Here is a 22,089-nt window from a genome sequence, read left to right on the forward strand (position 1 = left end):
GCATGGCATGGTTGTATAGGGGAATCTAACAATCACAAACCATCATCGGCCTATGTGAAAAAATGCAATGTATTACTAGACCTTAGAATGGCCAGATTTAACATATAAAATAGTTAGATGGAAAGCAGAAATCGAGAGTAACAGAAAACAGGACAACGATAAACAAGCCAAAAGGTCAGGAACACAGAGAGTAGAGAAACAGTTAATCAAGCCAAGGTTAGTAACAAAGAATCCAATACAATATAAATGCACTGTAGAGTATACAAGAATCACAACAGGGCAACTTGCTCCAGGAAGTCCTGACATTATATAACAATGATTGTTTGGCGTCACTGTGGAGCGCCTGAAGACTCTGAACGCAAATTTGTCCTGTGCTAGCTAAATCAAAATGGACCCAAATTCAAGCTTTAGCTGAATTTGGGCCATTTTGAATTTCCTGGCCGAATTCATGCTCAGGGTCGTTGGAGCGACTATTCACAAACAGACGTGCACTAGTAGCGTTCAGCGTCTTTCCTGCTGTCGGATGGTGGAGAAGGAGCTCCAGAACAGCTAAGCATGACCATATACCCCCTCCAGCACCGCCCACAGAGCTGAGAATAGAAGGCATGAGAGGGAAACTCGTTAAACATGGTGAAATGGTTAAACAAGTCAAGGTCAGTAACAAAGAATCCAATACAATATATGCACTATAGGGTATACAAGAACCACAAAAGGGCAACTTGCTCCAGGAAGACCTGATTTAATAAAGCCGGTACACTTTAACAATTGGTTGGCATTACTGTGGAGCGGCTGAAGACCCAAATTGCGTTCAGGTCCTTATTGAATTTGTTCTCGCTGACCGAATCCATGCTTAGACTCACACTAATCTGACATTGGAACAACTGTTCACAAATAGACGCACTCGAGTAGCATGCAGTGTCTTTCTTGCCGAGAGAAGGAGCATGACAGTGTGTCCGTATCAGTGTGTGTATGTCTGTCAGTGTGTGTATGTGTCTGTCAGTGAATGTGCATGTCTATCAGTGTGTGTGTCTGTGACTGATTGTTAGTGTGTATTTGTCATTGAATGTATGTATGTCTATCAGTGAGTGTTTGCGTGTCTGTCAGTAAATGTGTGTCACTGAATGTGTGTTCTGTCAGTGACAGTGAACGTGTGTCTTTCAGTTAATGTGTATGTGTGTGTTTGTCAGGTAGTGTGTATCTGTGACAGAGTGCGTGTGTGTGTCTGTCTGTGTCAGTGAATGTGTATGTGTATCTGTCAGTTAGTGTCTGTCAGTAAGTGTGCATTTGTGTCTGTCATTGAATATGTGTCTGTCTGTCAATTTTTGTGTGTGTGTATGTCTGTGAATGTGCATGTATATCTGTCAGTGAGTTTGTGTCTCTCAGTGAAAGTGTGTGTTTGTTAAACATGTGTGCCAATGACTGTGTATAGACTGTGTCTATCAGTAAGTGTATATCAGTGTATGCATCAGTGAGGGTGTGTGTCTGTCAGTCAAAGTGCATGTTGGTCTTAAACAGAAAGAGGTGCGGCTTTGACATGAAGGGGTGGGGAAAATTTAGATTTGAGGGGGTGCGCAAGTTTTTTACTCCTGGAGCAACACAAAACCAAAATACACATCTGCCCGCATGTACCCGTTTTATGGGGTTTTTGGTAAGTTACAGGGCTAAATATAGAGCTTTGCCATTTTAGTTTTTACACCTTGAAATTTGTAAGATTGGTTATGTTGCCTTTGCCTTTGTCTACCATTTGCAAAAGTAGACAACCAAGAGTATTCAAAGTGGGTTATGTCCAGTCCTTTTTAGTAGCCACTTAGTCACAAAACCAGGCCAAAGTTAATGTTTATATTTATTTTGTTTGGCATATTTTTATTTATTTTTTTTAAACCCTGATGATATAATTGTCATTATAATTGTCATTATATATTTCACTGCTTTAAAACAAACATTTGTGTTCAGTGATATCTCATGAGTACAACAATATCCCCCATCTACAGGTTTTATGGTATTTTGGTAAGTTACAGGATAAAATACAGGGCATTGCCATTTCAGTTTTCCAGATTAGTTTGCTGGGCCTATGTTGCCTTTGAGACCTTATAGCATCCCTATATGACCCTGGTCAAAGTTAGTGCTTCATATTTTTATTTATTTTTTGACAACAAAAATACCTGACCTTTCAATGATGATATTATCATCATTTATTTGTTTTACTGCTTTAAAACATTTAAAACGTATTTGTCTTCAGTGATGTCCAGATTTTATTTGCAACAGGGTCAAATATAAAGCTTGCCAATTTTAGTGTTTACACATTTGAGACTGTATGGCAGCCCAGGAATGTGTACTACCCATATAATGGCATAACATTTGCAAAAGTAGACAACCCAAGGTAATCAAAATTAAATATATCCAGTAACAAATCCTGGCCAAATCTATTGTTCATATTTGTTTTTTTTGCATTTTAGTTTTGCAAAAAAGGCATTTTCACTGTAGATATCACCATCATTATCTGTTTTACTGTTTTAAAGCAAAATTTAATTCTCCAGGGTTGTCAGGCAGATTCCTCACATTATCAATAATAAAATCAATTAATTATGTAAAATATATCAAAATACAGGAACAATGAAATTATATGTCTTATATATGTATAATATATTAATGAGATGCTTTAATTCCTTTATAATATATTATACATGTTTAATATACTGTCTAAATACTTTAATTACTAATTTTCTAACTATTTATTTAGTTTGAGGGATTGTCTGACAACCAATGCACTACCCTTGCAGGTGGTTGTGCAGACTGCCATTGCAGCCATGCGATTGAGACATCATCGAGATCACATGGCCTGGGTTGGCAATCTCCCTGGTACCATCTGATCGAGATCAATGCGGACTGTAGGCAAAGGTTTTTTTATGTAGCTTGGGGGCTCACGATTGTTAGAGCATACCATTCCCACCTTCTGCAAGGAGGCATGGTACGTCCTAATGGTGTTATTGGGTTAAGGGCAGGTACAAAAGTCAGTGTACATAACTCATTTTGAACTGCTTTGAAGGTTAAAACTTGTAGCAGCTTCGGCTGCTACTGAATTAAAGGGAAACTCCAGTGCCAGGAAAACAATCTGTGCTAGGGACCAGGAAGTTCCCTCTAGTGGCTGTCTAGTAGACAGCCACTAGGGGAGGACTTAACCCTGCAATGTAATTATTGCAGTTTATAGAAAACTGCAATGATTACAGTTGCAGGGTTAAGGGTAGTGGGAGTTGGCACCCAGACCACTCCAATGGGCAGAAGTGGTCTGGGTGCCTGGAGTGTCCCTTTAACACCGCCCAGCCCTATTCAGCCTGCTGAGATTTTCTCATTAGACTGCTGATCACAGACACAGTGAAAGTATTAAACTGAGCCAGAGCTAAACTTTGTGCTGTTTAATTATTGTTTGTGACTAGTACGTAGGAAAAGCTTAGCAAGCTTAGCTGGCCGGTACTGTTAGAAAGGAAATACCTCTGTTTAGTTCGTCTCCTGAAAGGAATAGGTTTTTTTTTTTTTGCTTTTTGAGTTCATTTTTCTCTTAAGGGAAAAGATCACACTGGATGTTAAACTGTTGGTTTTGCAAATAAACATCCTGAAAAAGCATTGGAGTGGCTGTTTCCGCAGTGACCTTATTACAAGTGGTGTCAGAAGTGGAATATTCTATTGTACCGGTCCCACTTCTAAATAGACCTTAAAGGTACAGGCCCCACAAAAAGTTGAGGATGTTTGGAAGGCTCTAATACAAGCTACTACTATGCATCAAGAAACTAACCCTTCCCACGTGTGTGTTTTTGTATACCTATATAAACCCACAGCTGACTCGCTGTGTTTTCTAACTTAGAGTTGCTTTAAAATAGTTTCTTTAAATTAGGCCTTTTTTTAAGATAAAGATGAAATACAGGACTTCCCTTGGAGAACTACAATTTGTGACCAGAGGTATTTCTTATTCAGTAAATCTGCTAAACCTGAAAGGGTTAAAAAGAAGGGGAGGAGTCCCCTGTGTGCTTCTGTTGGGTTAATTAGGTGAATGGTCCCCTAATTTCCACCTGTGTTTGTATACTCTCACTGACCTTGCTAACTTGGAGGTGCTTAAAAGTAGTCTATTTTAAAGGAACACTAGATGCACCAAACGTTTATGAGTTTTTGTTGGTGTATAGACCATGCCCTTGTAGTATCACTGCCTAATTATCTGCCATTTAGGAGTTAAATTACTTTGTTTATGCACTCTAGGCATCCCTGCATATGACTTACACTGTCTTTCTAAACACTTTAGGAAACATCTAATGTTTATACTTCCTTTATTGCACATTCTGTTTAATTTAGAATGTCTTATCTCTTGCTCTGTTAATAGCCTTCTAAACGATGTAGGAGCCTCCTGTGTTCAATTTACAGAGCAAAAGATAAAAACTTTAAAAACAAGGTGACATCTAATTGAAAATTAAAAAAAAATTCAAGCCAGGTGAGGTGTGGCTAAGGCTGAATAAACTGAAACTAAAGTGATTTAACTTCTAGATGGCAGGAAACATGGCAATGAGACTTCAGGGGCATGATCTATACACTAAAACTACTTCATTAAGCTAAAGCTTTTTTTGGTGCCTATAGTATCCCTTTAAGTAGGCTATTTTTAAGTAGAATTTGAGAAACAAGAGTTGAAATCAACAAGGTAATTATAGTTTTGCTTTTTATGTACTAGTTGCTTTTGGTAACTGTGGAAATGGGTGGTAGCAAGATTGCAGGTTTGACTAAGTGCACATATTGCTACATGTATGCATGTCTGGATGACTCCATCCTGGGTCCATACCTCTGTGGCAGGTGGGAGTGAGTGGCTTCTTTGGAAATTGTATTGAGACTAGGGTCGGCCTGAGGGGTGTGCAAGCTGTACGGCAGCACAGGGCGCCATGCCTGCAGGGGGTGTCATGCTGCCGCCAACATAGCTCGCACATGCCCCAGGTGACAGGGTGCATAAAGCACCCCTATACTGCCTGTCCACCCACCTGGATGGAGAACTTCATTTTTCTCCACCCAGTTCTGTAAAGAAAAAAAAAGCAGTGGGGGTGGAGCCTAATTTAGTACCGAGGCAGAACTAAAAGCACCCGCTGCCCTTAACCTCTGCACACTAAGTGGGAAGGAGCCCCTACTTCCCCAACTACCAGGAACTGGAGTGCCTTCCCTCCTCACTCCAGTCCATAATGGCAAGAGGTAAGTGTGTATGTGTGACTAACGTTATGTAGCTGTACATGTGTGTGACTGCCTGTAATTGTGTGTGTGTGTGTGAGTGACTCTCTGTAGCAATGTTAGACTGTCTGTAAGAATGTGTGTGTGTGTGTGTGTAACTGAGTGTAAGGGAAGGGGGAATTAATATTTGTTTTGAAATAATAATTCATTTAATACCCTATAGAAACACTACACCCCTATACACACAGTATCCATAATGAAAAGATATGATCGGGAAGACTTTTTCGCACAGGGCGCATATTGGCCTAAGGCCGGCCCTGATTGAGATCTAGAGAAGCAAATTGCAACATTGAGACTGACAGATAATTTAGAAAGGGGTCCGCAGAGTTTAGTGGGGCCTCTAGTGGAGTGAGAGGAGAAGAGATAGCTGGGAAACAGGCACATAGCTGGATAACACTATCATGTGGAAGCAGGGTAGAGAAAAGGTTTTGCAAACCCATGAAGATGCTAGGAGCGTCAGCTCAGGAGTAGCTGTACTGTGATGTAATTCCAGTAAAATACAAGTTTAGCAGGCTAAGATTGCCACAAGGCATATGTATGTATATGTGTTTGTAGTATCAGTTAGTTAATAACACGTAGCTAAGATACTGTCATCACTGTACTGACCAGGTGCAGGAATGTAAGAACTGGAATTACGCGTCCCTCTCCTTTGTATCAGATGAGCCACGTGGTTAGACCGGATGGATGAGTTTAGACTCTATTTATTAAATAGGTTAAGGGTATGTGTGGGTGTAGTTAATTGTGGGAGGAGCTACAGTGCTATATAAGGAATGTACTCTATGTATTCAGTACTCAGACTTTGCTGTATTTTGGTGACGCTAGTCCCTCTGAGTCCCGATCGGTGATCCAATAAAGAATCTCTTCCTTCCTGAAGAAACCTGTGTCCATCTCTCTGTGCTTGGCTTCCGTCAGTTTCTCCGGTATCATTTGGTGCATTGGCCGGGAAGCTCATCGTTCAACGGTAGCTGAGAGGCAGAGGCGTGAGACGGTCTATCTTTGCCCACGTTCTCTACGGCTGCACCCCTGAACTTCTGCGTGGACCTCCCTTCGTCTCGGCGCCACTGGTCTGTTGTCCAGGAGATCATCGGCCTCTACGTGAGAAGTGCTGGGGTGTCCCCGTCGATGAGTGTGAACTCAGGTTCAGGAACGAGGAGGTAAGATAACTGCTGTTTTAGACGGCAGGACCCGCTAGGGGTATACCGATTGTGCGGTAGGCCCAAAGGGGTTTTTGAATCTGTATCTGCCCCCTCTGTCGGAGGGAAGGAGCGAAGGCGCACCGCTCGATCGAACGCTCTTTAGTCAGACCGTTTGATTTGGTTAGTCAGGCGGGGTCCTGGTGTAAGATAGCCCTAGCCGGACACCGGTGTCTTGTCTAGACTAGCGTTCTAGGGTGTATATTACGTTCGCTAGGTCGGAGGGACCGGGAGACTAAGCGGCGCCTGTGTAAATTCGGTTCGCTAGTTCTCATCCTATCTGGGCTAAGTGGGAAGGCGTGTAAATTTGGAACCCACTAGACTTTTGATAGTACGACTAAGAGGCGCCTGTGTAAATTCGGATCTCTAGCTCGTTGTATAGTGCGACTAAGAGGCGCCTGTGTAAATTCGGATCTCTAGCTCGCTATGTATATGTGGTGATTGGGCAGTGTGGCTAACCAAAACGGGTGTATATAGTTTTAGGTAGTCCATTCAAGGTACTGGCCAATAGTTTAGTTGGGAATTGTAAATGTGTTAACGATTGTTTAGTAAAGTGTATATCTTGTTAGATAGCGCGAGCTCAGCCGTCTAGCGAGAGTGTTAATAGTGTGTTGCTGTATTATAGTGCACGGTACCATAACCCTGTATATTTACTGACATTATATAATAAGTACTAATCATTGTCGTCCATTGCATGTTTAACACCATAACCACTAATAATTGTATTGTGACCTTAACTTGTGCTTTGACCTATGCTAACCGTACTGTAACCGCTATTTGTAAAAGACGATGTTACTGGGGTGTGTTATAGACGGGTAATTCGTATATAGAGAATTATAGCGTGGGTGACTGTGTAGTTACGCCAAAGGGCATAATATTGATTATATAGTGACTGGTGTAGCAGCTGTGTGTGTACGGGAATTCCCTGAGTGTTTATTGTTATTGTGTACGTTTCACTTGATAACCGTACCACGTGGTGCTGTTGCCAGAGGAAACGGGTGTGACTGTTGAATAGTACGCGTGTATAGTAATCGTTGTCGACAACGTTCCACTGTTAAATATGGGTGCGTCGCAGTCAACGATTCCGGATCCCTTAGGATGTATGGTTAAGAATTTTAAAAAGGGATTCAAAGTTTGTGATTTTGGGGTTAAGATGTCCCCTGTACGTTTGGTCACTTTGTGTACTAGGGAGTGGCCTACTTTGGTTGCGGCATGGCCGCCACGTGGCAGTTTGGATCCAACTCTGGTACAGCGCTTACACGTGGCTGTATCAGGTAGGCCTGAACTTTACGGCCAGTTTCCTTATATTGATTGTTGGAGACAGGCCGTAAATGACTCGCCAAAATGGCTCCGGACATGCCACGAGGAACAGTGTCGCCTCATGGTAGCTAGGACTTGTTCGTCCACTAGGACTGGTGTTAGGCCCATTTTGGACACGCCCCCTGAGTCCGAGATCCCTTTGCCGCCCCCTTACTTTCCGTTAAGAAGAAGTGACGCAAACGCAGGAAGTCCTGTAACCCTTCCCTCACTACCCCCATCCACTTCCGCTTCCTCCTCTAGTACAGGATCCACCCCCCCTCGTACTAAATCTCCCCTTCCGGAACCAGAATCCACCCCCATTAGAAACGAATATCCTGATTTGGCGCCACTTCAGACTTCCGGTCAAGCTTCATCTAGCTCGGCTCGAAGTGTTTTATTTACGACCTTTTCCCAAAACCAACCTCCCACATCCCCATACCCTATCTCTCCCCGACCGGAACCCATGACTGACGCTTCCCTACGTAGCCCCATCCAAACCCGACAGTTGACTGGTGCCCAACAATTAAAGCACTATCAGATGCCTCTTCGCTTAAATCCCGGGTCAGCTTATATCGATGCCGCAGGTCAAATGGCACACGCTGACCCAGTCTTCGTATATGTCCCATTTACCACAACCGATCTTTTAAACTGGAAGACCCATAATTCCTCGTATACTGAGAAACCACAAGCTATGACTGATCTGTTCACCTCAATAGTACAGACGCATAATCCGACATGGGCTGATTGCCAGCAGTTACTAATGACTTTATTTAACAATGAGGAAAGGACAAGAATAAATCAAGCAGCCATTAAAGCATTAGAAGATAGAGCCCGTGCTTTGAACCAAGCTAATCCAGCAGCATGGGCCGCAACACATTATCCCAACACTGATCCCGATTGGAACGTAAATGGTGCTGATATGGTTCAACTCAGAGCCTATAGAGACGCTATAATTGCTGGCATGAAAGCCGGAGGAAAGAAAGCCATTAACATGTCGAAGACAGTTGAGGTGATCCAGAAAAGCGATGAAGCGCCCAGTGTCTTTTATGACCGATTATTGGAGGCATACCGCTTGTATACCCCCTTTAATCCGGAAGACGCAGACAATTCCCGAATGGTGAACTCCGCCTTTGTCAGCCAAGCTTACGGAGATATTAAGCGCAAGCTACAAAAGCTAGAAGGGTTTGCAGGTATGTCAATCACCCAACTAATGGAGGTAGCTAATAAGGTGTATATGAATAGGGAAACAGAAAGCAAGAAAGAGGAGGAGCGCAAGAAGCGTAAAAAGGCTGATATGCTAGCGGTAGCGATCGCAGGCGTAGATAAACGGGGCCCAGATAGAGGCAATAATAGATGGAGTAGGGAGCCTTTGAGTAGGGATCAGTGTGCGTATTGCAAGGAAGAAGGGCATTGGAGGAACGAATGTCCGCAAAGAGAGCAGTACGAGAGGGTCCTACCCAGGGCAGGCTACGGAAACTTTAGAGGCAGAGCGAGAGGTAGAGGAGGCCCCGGAGGGAGTAATGGTTATAGAGGGAGTAATGGGAACAGAGGAAGTGTTAGGGAAGACAGATATATTCCAGCAGCGCAAAGGTCCCGCGATAGAGAAGGTAGGGACTTCGTAGGATTGGCTGACACGGTCATGGAGGACTATTGATACCGACCGGGCTCCATCCCCCTTGGTCGAGCGGAGCCTATGGTCGATGTATCAATAGGGGGGAAAAGGAGTGCGTTCATGATCGACACTGGTGCTGAACATTCAGTGGTGACTAATCTAGTTGCTCCTCCATCTGGAAGGACTATTACTGTGATAGGAGCAACTGGAAGAAGTGCTGAAAGACCGGTTCTTAAAAGTCGACTCTGTACATTGGGAGGCCACGTAGTAAAACACCAATTCCTTTATATGCCTGAATGTCCAGTCCAATTGCTGGGACGTGATATGCTATCCAAATTACAAGCGCAGATTACGTTCCTACCAGATGGAACAACATCTTTAAAGTTTAATGGACCTTCAGGTATTATGACTTTATCCGTACCAAAGGAAGAAGAGTGGCGACTTTATACAGTGTTGACTAGCCAAAACCCTAGGAGTGATGAGACATTGTTTAACATACCAGGAGTTTGGGCAGAGAACAACCCACCAGGACTGGCCCGCAATATTCCACCAATAAAAATTGAACTGAAACATGGGGTTTATCCAGTGAGCCTAAGACAATATCACATTCCGCAGAAGGCTAAGAAGAACATCCAATCCTATCTGGATAAGTTCATACGGTATGGTATCCTAAAATTCTGTACTTCCCCCTGGAACACCCCATTGCTGCCTGTTCAAAAGCCCGGTACAGATGAGTATCGACCTGTACAGGACTTAAGAGCAGTCAATGATGCGGTTGTTAGCATACATCCAGTTGTACCCAATCCATATAACCTGCTTGCTTTAATTCCGGGCGGGGCTACTTACTTCACAGTCTTAGATCTCAAAGATGCCTTCTTTTGCCTCCGAATTGCCGCAGAAAGCCAATGTATTTTCGCTTTCCAATGGGAGAACGCTGTAACGGGCTCAAAACGCCAAATGACTTGGACAAGACTGCCCCAAGGGTTTAAAAATTCACCTACCCTATTTGGTTCAGCTCTAAGTCAAGATCTACTGGATTTCGAGTCTATCCCAGGAGAATGTGTATTGTTACAATATGTAGATGACTTGTTGATAGCAGCAGTTACAAAAGAAAAATGTCAGCAAGCAACGCACGATCTACTACATATTCTCTGGAAGGCAGGATACAAGGTGTCCAGGAAGAAGGCTCAGTTGTGTTTGCCAACTGTCAAATATCTGGGATTCCATATCTCTGAAGGTCAAAGGATTATGGGGCCAGAGAGAAAAGAAGCTGTCTGCCAAATACCAATACCCAAGAATAGAAGACAAGTGCGAGAATTCTTGGGGGCAGCAGGCTTCTGTAGGATATGGATTCCCAGCTATGCGATACTAGCAAAACCTCTGTACGCAGCTATCAAAGGTACAGAGCACGACCCCTTCTTATGGACCCAAGAACAGCAAACGGCATTTGAAGATGTGAAGAAGGCTTTGATGAGTGCCCCAGCATTAGGTCTACCTGATCACACACGACCATTCTACTTATATGTACACGAGCAAAGAAGAATGGCTGTGGGAGTATTGACACAGTACTTGGGATCATGGCAAAGACCTGTTGCCTACATGTCTAAGCAACTGGATGCAGTGGCCAGCGGACTTCCACCTTGTCTAAGAGCCGTAGCTGCAGCCGCCCTGCTAGTAGCTGAAGCCGATAAACTCACTCTGGGTCAAGAACTTTATGTACGAGTCCCACATGCAGTACAGACGTTGTTGGATTACAAAGGAAATCATTGGTTTAGTAACAGCCGTATGACCAAGTATCAAGCAATGTTGTGTGAAAACCCAAGAGTGCATTTAGAGACTGTAAACACCTTAAATCCAGCTACCCTTTTGCCACAACCTACTGAAAGTCAACATGATTGTTTGGAAGTAATGGATGAAGTATTTTCAAGTAGACCAGATCTTCGTGATTTTCCCATCCAGAACCCCGATGTTCAATATTACACCGACGGCAGTAGTTATGTGAAAGAAGGGATCCGCTATGCAGGATATGCAGTGACAACAATAGACAAGGTGATAGAAGCTCGGCCACTGGCGAAAGGAACATCAGCACAAAAGGCAGAATTAATAGCACTAACACGAGCGTTACAATTGGCTGAAGGTTTAAGAGTAAATATCTATACGGACTCTAAGTATGCGTTTTTAACCACTCATGCCCACGGAGCTTTGTATAAAGAAAGAGGACTACTGAATTCAGAAGGCAAAGAAATCAAGTACGCAGCTGAAATCCTACAACTATTGGAAGCAGTGTGGGAGCCGAAAGAAGTCGGTATTATTCATTGTCGAGCACATCTGAGAGGTGATGGTGATGTAACCAAGGGAAATCGGATGGCAGATAGTGCAGCTAAGCGTGCTGCTGAATCAGGAAGACAGGAGTATGTGGGGCATATAGCTGCTCTTATACCAACTCCACTGTCCCAATGGACTCCAGTTTATACAGCTCAAGAAGAGGAGTGGTTAAAGACTGAACCGGGAAAGTATTTGGAGAACAAGTGGTATCAGCTAGAAGATGGAAGAATAGTCATACCAGCATCACTAGCGGTAGAAATTGTCCAAAATTATCACAACGGGACACATTCTGGGAGAGACAGTACTGAAGAATCTCTCAGGAAACATTTCTACATACCAAGATTGTCCAACTTGACTCAGGCCATTGTACGCAGATGTGTAACGTGTGCTAAGAATAATGCAAGACAAGGACCAGTAAAGCCACCAGGAGTCCAGTTTATGGGGGGACTCCCCATGTCCGATCTACAAATAGACTTTACAGTAATGCCTAAATCGGGTGGACATCGTTACCTGCTGGTAATTGTGTGCACCTATTCAGGCTGGGTAGAAGCATGTCCTACTCGTACAGAGAAAGCAGGAGAAGTTGTGAGATTCCTGCTACGAGAAATAATACCCCGATATGGACTACCCTGTTCTATAGGATCGGACAATGGTCCAGCTTTTGTTCATCAGTGCCTACAACAACTGACTCATATGCTTGGTATAAAGTGGAGGCTTCATACTGCATATAGACCCCAGAGTTCTGGTAAGGTAGAGAGAATGAATAGAACTATAAAGAACCAGTTGGCTAAAATGTGTCAGGAAACCCAACTTAAGTGGAACGTTCTCTTACCCATAGCTTTATTGCGAATCCGCAGTACCCCTACCAGAAGGATGGGCCTCTCTCCTTTTGAAATCATGTATGGGCGACCACCTCCCGTACTTGGTAACTTAAGGGGGGACTTGAGTCAGTTGGGAGAAGGAATTACCCGGCAGCAGGTTGTAGAGTTGGGTAAGACTATGGAGGAGGTACAGAAATGGGTACAAGATAGATTACCTGTGAATATTTATCCCCCTGTTCATAGTTATCATCCAGGAGACCAAGTGTGGATTAAAGAGTGGAATAATGTACCGTTAGGGCCCAAGTGGAGAGGTCCTTATGTTGTTCTTTTGTCTACCCCTACAGCAATAAAAGTAGCAGAAGTGACTCCGTGGATACATCACTCCAGGGTTAAACCAGCAGCAGTCGATTCTTGGCAAATTACAGCAGATCCAGAGAATCCCTGCAAGATCCGGTTAAAACGCACTACTCAGTCGGAGTAACGAGGAATTATTGTGGATTACAAATTTTATTGTTACAGGTGTGAGTGAGAAGGCCATAATAAAGCCTGTCCGCTTACCATCACATAGTGTATAAGCCAGGAAAGTCTCGAAGGGACACCTGTGAAGACGAGCAGAACTCCATTCCCTGCAGCCCTCACATCCTGGAAGCTGAGGTTCCATCGCACGGACGAAGACTGAGGATGACGGCGAAAGATGTGCTTTTGATTGTGTTTATTTACATGTGTTTTTATATTCAGGAAGGTAGAGGTACCGACACTCCTAGCTGTGAGGTATGCATTAAGACTACGAGAACAGGTAACCATATTTCCCAAACCCTAATTTGGCATTCACAATACGAGTGTAAAGGAGATGTATCGAGATGTAGATACTTAAATATAGATTATAGTGTGTGCCATTTAGGAGTAGGAGAACCTAAGTGCTTCAGTCCGGAGTATCAACCTCGTACAATTTGGTTGACTCTCAGGAATGGAGATCCTCAGGGGACCCTAATTAATAAAACGGTGTTAGAATCCGTACATTCTTCGGGTGTTCTGCTATTTGATGCATGTAAGGCGATATCAAGTGGTAGAAAACCGTGGAATGTATGTGGGGATCTTAGATGGGAGAGGACGTATGGGTCTAATGATAAATATATTTGTCCCAGTAGTAAAAATAAATATGTGAGTCCTAGATGCCCAAATAAAGACTATAACTTTTGTCCATATTGGTCTTGTGTGGGGTGGGCGACTTGGGGACAGACAGTAGATAAAGACATGATAGTGACTAAGTTGCCGACTAGCCCTTATTGTAAGTCTATGGAATGCAACCCAGTCCATATACTTATTAATAACCCCGACAAGTTCTTAGATAAGTATGGAAATTTATTTGGGTTTCAAATATACGGGACGGGTTTAGATCCTGGGACATTATTGTTTATAGGAATAGAGACTGATACGGTATCCTCCCAGACTCATCAAGTATACCATTCCTTTTACGAAGAGATGAGTATAGATAATAAGATCCCCCATAATGCTAAAAACCTGTTCATCGATTTAGCTGAAAGTATTGCCGGTAGTCTTAATGTTACCAACTGCTATGTGTGTGGAGGTACTAACATGGGAGACCAATGGCCTTGGGAAGCAAAGGAGGTAATGTCCGGTTCTGAGGCAGTTGACCAACTAATATCTACACAAGCCGATTATCATTTGAGTGTTAGAGGTAAATCTGAGTGGAGATTAAAGACCTCCATCATAGGTTATGTTTGCATAGCAAGGAAAGGAATAATGTATAATACTTCTGTAGGAGAATTAACTTGTCTAGGGCAAAAAGCTTATGATGATGATACTAAGAATACAACTTGGTGGTCGGCTTCAAATGTCTCAGAACCATCTAACCCGTTTGCTAGATATGCCAATTTAAAGGATGTGTGGTTTGATCTATCCATCACATCTACCTGGAGAGCCCCAGCAAATTTGTACTGGATCTGTGGTAAGAAAGCCTATTCGGAGTTGCCACAGGACTGGGAAGGGGCATGTGTGTTGGGTATGCTCAAACCATCCTTCTTCTTGTTACCGATTGAAACAGGTGAGACTTTAGGTGTTAAAGTGTATGATGTGAATCATAGGAAGAAAAGGGGACCCTTAGAGATAGGCACCTGGGAAGATAATGAATGGCCTCCCCAGCGTATTATAGATTATTATGGGCCAGCCACGTGGGCAGAAGATGGTACCTTTGGTTATAGAACCCCTATTTATATGCTCAACCGTATTATAAGATTACAGGCGGTGGTTGAGATTATCACAAATGAGACATCACAAGCGCTCAATCTTCTAGCGAAGCATAACACCAGGATGAGGACAGCAGTCTACCAAAATAGATTAGCCTTGGATTACCTTTTGGCAGTAGAGGGAGGTGTATGTGGGAAGTTTAACCTAAGTAATTGCTGTCTTCAAATAGATGACGAAGGGCAAGCAATAGCTGAGCTTACTAGCCATATGGTTAAACTAGTGCATGTGCCTACTCAGGTATGGAAAGGGTACAATCCAAGTAGTTGGTTTGGTAGCTGGTATGAGTGGTTTGGAGGGCTTAAGGCAGTGGTAGGTGGAGTCCTACTGATTTTACTGTTGTGTCTACTCCTACCGTGTCTTATACCCTTAGTAGTTAGGTCTGTGCAAAGCCTGATAGGAAGTATAGCAGAGAGGAAGGCTGCTGCACAGATAATGGCGATATATAAGTATAAGGCTCTAGATCAAGGAGAACCAATGCAGGAAGATGAGTGTTAAAAGATTCACATCATAAGATAAGTCTGGTCTGGTTCATGGTAACCTGAGGTATATGCAAACCAAGGTTAAGTGATGCCTCAAGTAATTGTGAAATATCAGAGGCATCAAAGGGGGGAATGTGATGTAATTCCAGTAAAATACAAGTTTAGCAGGCTAAGATTGCCACAAGGCATATGTATGTATATGTGTTTGTAGTATCAGTTAGTTAATAACACGTAGCTAAGATACTGTCATCACTGTACTGACCAGGTGCAGGAATGTAAGAACTGGAATTACGCGTCCCTCTCCTTTGTATCAGATGAGCCACGTGGTTAGACCGGATGGATGAGTTTAGACTCTATTTATTAAATAGGTTAAGGGTATGTGTGGGTGTAGTTAATTGTGGGAGGAGCTACAGTGCTATATAAGGAATGTACTCTATGTATTCAGTACTCAGACTTTGCTGTATTTTGGTGACGCTAGTCCCTCTGAGTCCCGATCGGTGATCCAATAAAGAATCTCTTCCTTCCTGAAGAAACCTGTGTCCATCTCTCTGTGCTTGGCTTCCGTCAGTTTCTCCGGTATCAGTACTGTAGGAAGCTGTTCCTTCTGTTGTAGTTGTTGGTTTATGGTTTGACACTTACCTGTGTTCTGCATCCATTTGTTTCAGAGCAGGAGAAAATGTATGTCAGTTTGTTCAATTTGCTTCTCATTTAGGCACTTAGCTGACTCGCTCAGCCAATTAATTAAATTACACTATAGGGTTACCACCTGGCCATTATTTTACCGACACAGACGGTATTTGAGGCTGCCTGGCTGGTGCCAGTATTTTTCTCAGTATAAACTGAGATTAAACTGCAATACCGGCATACTGTGTGTGTGGAGAGAGACAGGGATAGGACGTTACAGCATCTCCCTCCCTGCCTCTCTCTACTCACTGATGCGCGGGGGAGCACAGAGTCCAGCCAGCAGCTTAGGTGCGTGAGGGATGGGGGGGGGGGGAGACAAATAGAAGGGCAGTCTGTAACAGGTATCACAGGGGGCACACAAAGACATGGGGACACTGGGGGATCAGAAATACATAGACATGGGGAACACAGAGACATGGGGACACTGGGGCATACAGACATGGGGACACTGAGAGATCCTGGGAGACAATGGGACACTTGGGGAGACACAGATACTAGGGGAGACATGGGACACTTGGGCACACAGAGACATGAGGACACTGGGGGATTCTGGAAGACACAGAGACATGGGGACACAGATACATGGGGACCTGGACCCTGGGGGACACAGACATGGGGACACTGGGAGACATGGGAAAACTAGGGCACACAGACATAGGGACACTGGAGGATCCTGGGAGATACAGACACATGGCGACATTGAAGCATTGTGAGACATATGGAAACTGGGAGACATGGGGACACTAGTGGACACTGGAAGACATGGTGACACTGAGCCACCAGGGGATACTGTGGCAAACCTAGCCACTTCTGGACTATATGTGGAAAGGTTGTCTGTAGGCTGTATTCTGTGCTGTGTGTATTTTGCTGTGTGTATACTGTACTATGGTGGTTCGCATGCTGGCAGCTGTAAGCTACCAGCATGCAAGTACTTCGAGCTATCCGGGCTGTTCGTGGAACGAATACGGGCTCCCCTGATAGACCACACACTTAGAGTCGTGTGGCGCTTGTTAACCGATTGCAATTAATTAGAGGCTCTCTTAGGTGGCCGTCGTTCGGCTACCGACCATGCGGCGGTCGGCCATCTTGGATCGTCTATTCTTCAGCGGTGTTTGGTCGTCGAGCGCCTGGAACCGAAATCGGCTACTCGATGACTCGAACACCGCTGGACTTCCAGACCATTCGGGAGCCCGGTGTTCGGTAGGATCGTTCCCCTAAGTGCAATCGGTAGATTGAGGGGAACTTCCATATATGACTGTATTTGTTGCGGCGTTCGGTCATTTCAGCTGGGATCTGAGCGGTATTCTCACAAAAGATACGCTTAGGCCCCAGCTATCTGCCGAACGTTCGGTTATGTCAATGTACCGTGTAAAGCTCATACAAGGTATTTTAAGGTGAATTGTCGGTTTTGCTACACGAGGGGATAATCCACTTAATCGTCCATTTTAGTGGGAGTATCCCTCTCGTGTAGCAATGTACCCTGGGAGAATTACAATGCATGATGGGAGAAATCCCCTTAAACTTCTGTAAGGAAACCCCTTTCATGGGGAACTGTATAAATATACAAGCCTGCAAATAAAGCCAGTTAGTTGACTCCCAAACTGTGTTTCGTCCAGTTATTGGGAGGATTGGGATATTGCCTTACTTTTCAGCGCTGACTGTGGATTTACCTGTGATACCAGCGGAGATCGTGGATTCTAATCGTGGAACATAATTTTGCCATGTCTCCCAGTGTCCATATGTATCCCAGTGTTCCCTAGTGTCTCAGTGTTCCCATGTGTCCCCATGTCTCCCAGTGTCCCCTAGTGTCTCAGTGTCCCCATGTATCTCAGTATCCCTTAGTGTCTTTGTCCCCATGTCTTCCAGTGTCTCAGTGTCACTGAGACACTAGGGGATACTGAGACACTAGGGGATACTGGGAGACATGGGGACACCGAGACACTAAGGGAGACATGAGGGCACTGAGACACTAGGGAACACTGGGATACATAGTGTCCCCATGTCTCCCAGTGTCCCTATGTGTCTCAGTGTCCGCACCTATTTCAGTACCATCTAGAGTCGGTGTCCCCATGTCTCCAAGTGTCTCAGTGTCCATGAGACACTAGTGAACACTGGGAGACATGGGGACACTGAGACACTAAGAGAGACATAAGGACAATGAGACACTGGTATACATAGTGTCCCTATGTCTCTCAGTGTACCTATGTATACTAGTGTCCCCATGTCTCCCACTGTCTCAGTGTCTCTGAGACACTAGTGCACACTGAGACACTATGGGACACTGAGAGACATGGGAACACTGAGACACTACGGGATACATGAGGACACTGAGACACTAGGGGACACTGTCCCTATGTATCCCAGTGTTTCCTAGTGTCTCACTGTCCCCACATCTCCTAGTGTCTGTGTCCCTGAGACACTAGGGGACACTGAGACACTAGGGACGCTGGTAGACATGGGCACAGTGAGGCACTAGGGTCACTGAGACACTAGGGGAGACATAAGGACACTGGGAGACTTAAAGACACCTCGCTGTGAGACAGGGAGACAGTGGGAGCAATCACTTTTACAGCAAAATCAAACTGTAAGTAGCTTTTTGATGATTTTAAATAATTTTCATGTTTTGTCACTCCTTGTAATTTACAGCTTGTGATGTCACATATGATGTAGAATTATTAAAAATCTTTATTGAACTTGTATTGAATTATTGTACTAACTCCATTTTAACCTCACACAGTGACAGACCCTCCATTTTGTCCTCATTATCTGACAGATTCTCCATTTTAAACTACATTACATGACAGAATTTCCCAACAACACTTAATACAATGAACAGAGACTGTATTTTCTATAAAGACATGACTAACCCAGGAATTGCTGAATCTCCTGTAATTTGCAACATAGTATAATTTGAAGGCCATGAGAACACTGTACTAATGAAATGTTCTATTCATAAGAGAACCTTGCACCTGACCACAAGACTGACATCACTAACTGTGTAAAATGACGCTCAAGCCCCCCTTTCCACCGAGTAAACCTCATGCTGGGAAAGATGGCGCTTGAGCCTTCTGTCCACACCCGTGTCCAGAACAATACCACCTCTCGGTGGGTGGACACTTAGCTAACCACTTAGTTTTTGAGCCAATTAATCATATTGATAGGTGGTCACTGACACAAACACTTAACGATTAATCCAATTAACAATGTTTATTTACTGATATCTCGATAATCAATGATGATGCAAAGTTCCCCTTAAAAGGGCCTGCGAGCCCGCTCTTGCTTCACTTGCCAATAAATTTCCTCGAAGTTATTTTAACCTGAACTCCGTGTGTCATTCTGAATTACTTCAGCGTATATACGCAATTCAATTTTTTTTATAATTTGGACAGGAACAGATAGACATTTAAACATCTTTGTTTATTTCTAAATTACACTATAACACATATGCATAATTTATTATGCAAATTAGTATGGTCGGTATATATATATATATATATATATATATATATATATATATATATATAATTTTTTTTATTATTTTTTTTTTTCAAGATAGGTGGCATACCCTACTTACACATTGGCAGAAGACTAAAAATAGAGCAGATGCTAAGATGTTTTTACAGATTACTCTGGGAGGGCACCAGGTCACGCTTAGGACAATAACAGCTACTGCAAGCTACAGTAGTTATGGTGCTTGAAGCATTCTTTTAATAAAACTTGAAAGCATGAAAGTCCTAGCCTAGCTCAATCTGCTGGCAAACAAACAAACCTTAGCTTTGTTCTTGTTTAACAGTAACTGTCATTTATTTCATAATTGAAAAATGAATTTAAAGTTGCATGAACCTATTGAGATTAAATCCTAATTTATTAATAGGTCTGTATTACTATTGTTTTCCTTGATATTACAGTCGTGATGTATTCTGATATTGAACGTTTTTACCTGTTATTTTATGTTCTGCTAACAAAACATGTCCATATGAACCACTGCCCAACTCTTTGATGATCTTGTAATGTTCTTTCATCTTCATCTGTTTCATATTCTTTGATGTCATGTTCATCATTTTCTGAAGGAGTTGTTCATTTTCATCTATTTCATTCATCTTCATACAATTGTATATTTTTTGCTGGGAGGAAAAGTGATAATTTGCTAAGTCATGTTTTCAGTCACACGAAATTATACAAATACAATACAAATACAAATTATGGCTTAAGTTTACAAATAACTGTCACCTCAACTATTTTTAATATAATACTAATTTGAACAAGTTTTGAAAGGAAATCGATATTTTTGAATGAGATATATTTAACTGTATGCGACTGGATCCTGTAACCATATACATGCACCTTGGTTCAGACCGTATTTGAAAACTGTCAGTTCATCTATATGGTCTTCCCTGCTTCTGTGAAGGGAGTGAGCAGGGAAGAACACAGAAACTAAATGTTGGTTTTCAAACACTCTCTGAATTAAAACAAAGTAAACGTGGTAAATCAAAACATAACTTTTCTCAGTCCCTTAAAAGTGAATCATGATTCCTTCTTGTATTACTTATCATAAATGACCTTACTTCTAAGGTAAATAAATCATAAAGAAAATCTTCTAATTTGTCCAACATTCACCATTTAAATAGTAATTAAAAATTAGTTTTCTCCCTGTAGTTGTAACTTCTATAAGCTTGCAAGGATCAATAAATGTGATTAATCTAAATGCCTATGAGATAAACTTGTTAGGATATTAACAATACAAGCCTAAAAAGGACTATTTCTCATTCACACTTTAGGTATTCTTTGTGCATTCATGTCAGCGTAGTTATGCTAGTATAATGGAGTATACAGACAGACATAAGATGGAGAAAAAGTCTTACACGGCCAGGGAGGTAGATGGAATTATCTCATTATGGGTCCTTAAGGGTAGGTCAAGCATGATAGAAGCAGTATGGCATAACTAGGATTACTGAAACATACTGAAAGAATAAAAAAAAGGGCAGGGTATGTCTTTATAATAAACCTGATTTGAATCCAAATATTAAAGAAATTTGTATGTGATGAAACAGGTGAGAATGTGGAAGCCTTATGGGTAGAAATATGCATAATAGGAAAAAGGGGATATCCATTAATTGTATTATTGTAAAGCGCTGCGGAATAAGCTGGTGCTATATAAATAACAATAATAGTAAGAATGTTACATGCCCCCAAACATTAATACATATGGGGAAGGAGGCAGTACAACCAGGGCCAATCATAGACAAACTAGGCGGCCGCCTGGGGTGCTGTTTAAGGGGGGGAGGAGCTCCGGCCCAGGCTTTATGTTCTTGCAGCGGCCGCCCCTCCATCAAATTAATTATTTTGCATATGCCGCCGGACATTTTGCCGGACACTCAAAAGCACTTACATTGTTGCTCACTATCACCCGGTACAACACAGGCCCGGCGGCATCCACCACAGCCCACTCAGCCGAAAATCGCTGAAAAAATAATATAGTATTGGTTCTAAAACACCAATGTGAGAGAACCTATACAAATTAAAAAATACATCAGAGAATGGATAAATGACTCCCAGACATGCATTTTTACAGCGGCAGCACGCGGGTGCTTCAATTCCTCGCTCCCGCCCCTTCCCCTGTACATGGGGAGAAGTGGGTGGGAGCATAACAGGAAATGTGCAGAGAAAGGAAGTGATGGGCAGCCAGGTGCAGGCAATGAACAGAAATGAAGGTAAGGTATGTCAGAGAATGTGTGTTAGTCTGCTTCAGTCAGTATGTTTATGTAGGTCAGTCAGTGTGTGTGTCTGTATGGGTCACTGTGTGTGTCTGCATGGGTCATTGTGTGTCTGCATGGGTCATTGTGTGTCTGCATGGGTCAATGTGTCTATATGTGTGTGTCTACATGGGTCAGTGTATCTGTATGTGTGTGTGTGTTTCTATGGCTCAGTGTGTCTGTATGTGTGTGTCTGCATGGATCAGTGTGTGTGTATAGGAGTCTGTGTGCATCAATATACATGGGTTAGTGCATGTGTGTCAGTCTGCATGATTGAGTAAAGCAAATGGGGCGGCAAATTTGTTTTCACCTAGGGTGTCAAAAATGCTTGCACCGGCCCTGCCACAACTGGGTAATTTGTTAATCATTTTTTTTAAATTATTCAGACATTGATTAGGCTAG

General features: G+C 42.9%; 1 pseudogene; it reads right to left on the reverse strand.

Moving 5' to 3' along the window:
* Positions 1-20,034, reverse strand: part of LOC134577315 (serine/threonine-protein kinase SBK1-like) — a 68,188-nt pseudogene extending 48,154 nt beyond the window's left edge.
* Positions 20,035-22,089: the final 2,055 nt, after the last annotated feature.

Source organism: Pelobates fuscus, chromosome 11 (genome assembly GCF_036172605.1).
Source record: "Pelobates fuscus isolate aPelFus1 chromosome 11, aPelFus1.pri, whole genome shotgun sequence".
Taxonomy (NCBI): domain Eukaryota; kingdom Metazoa; phylum Chordata; class Amphibia; order Anura; family Pelobatidae; genus Pelobates; species Pelobates fuscus.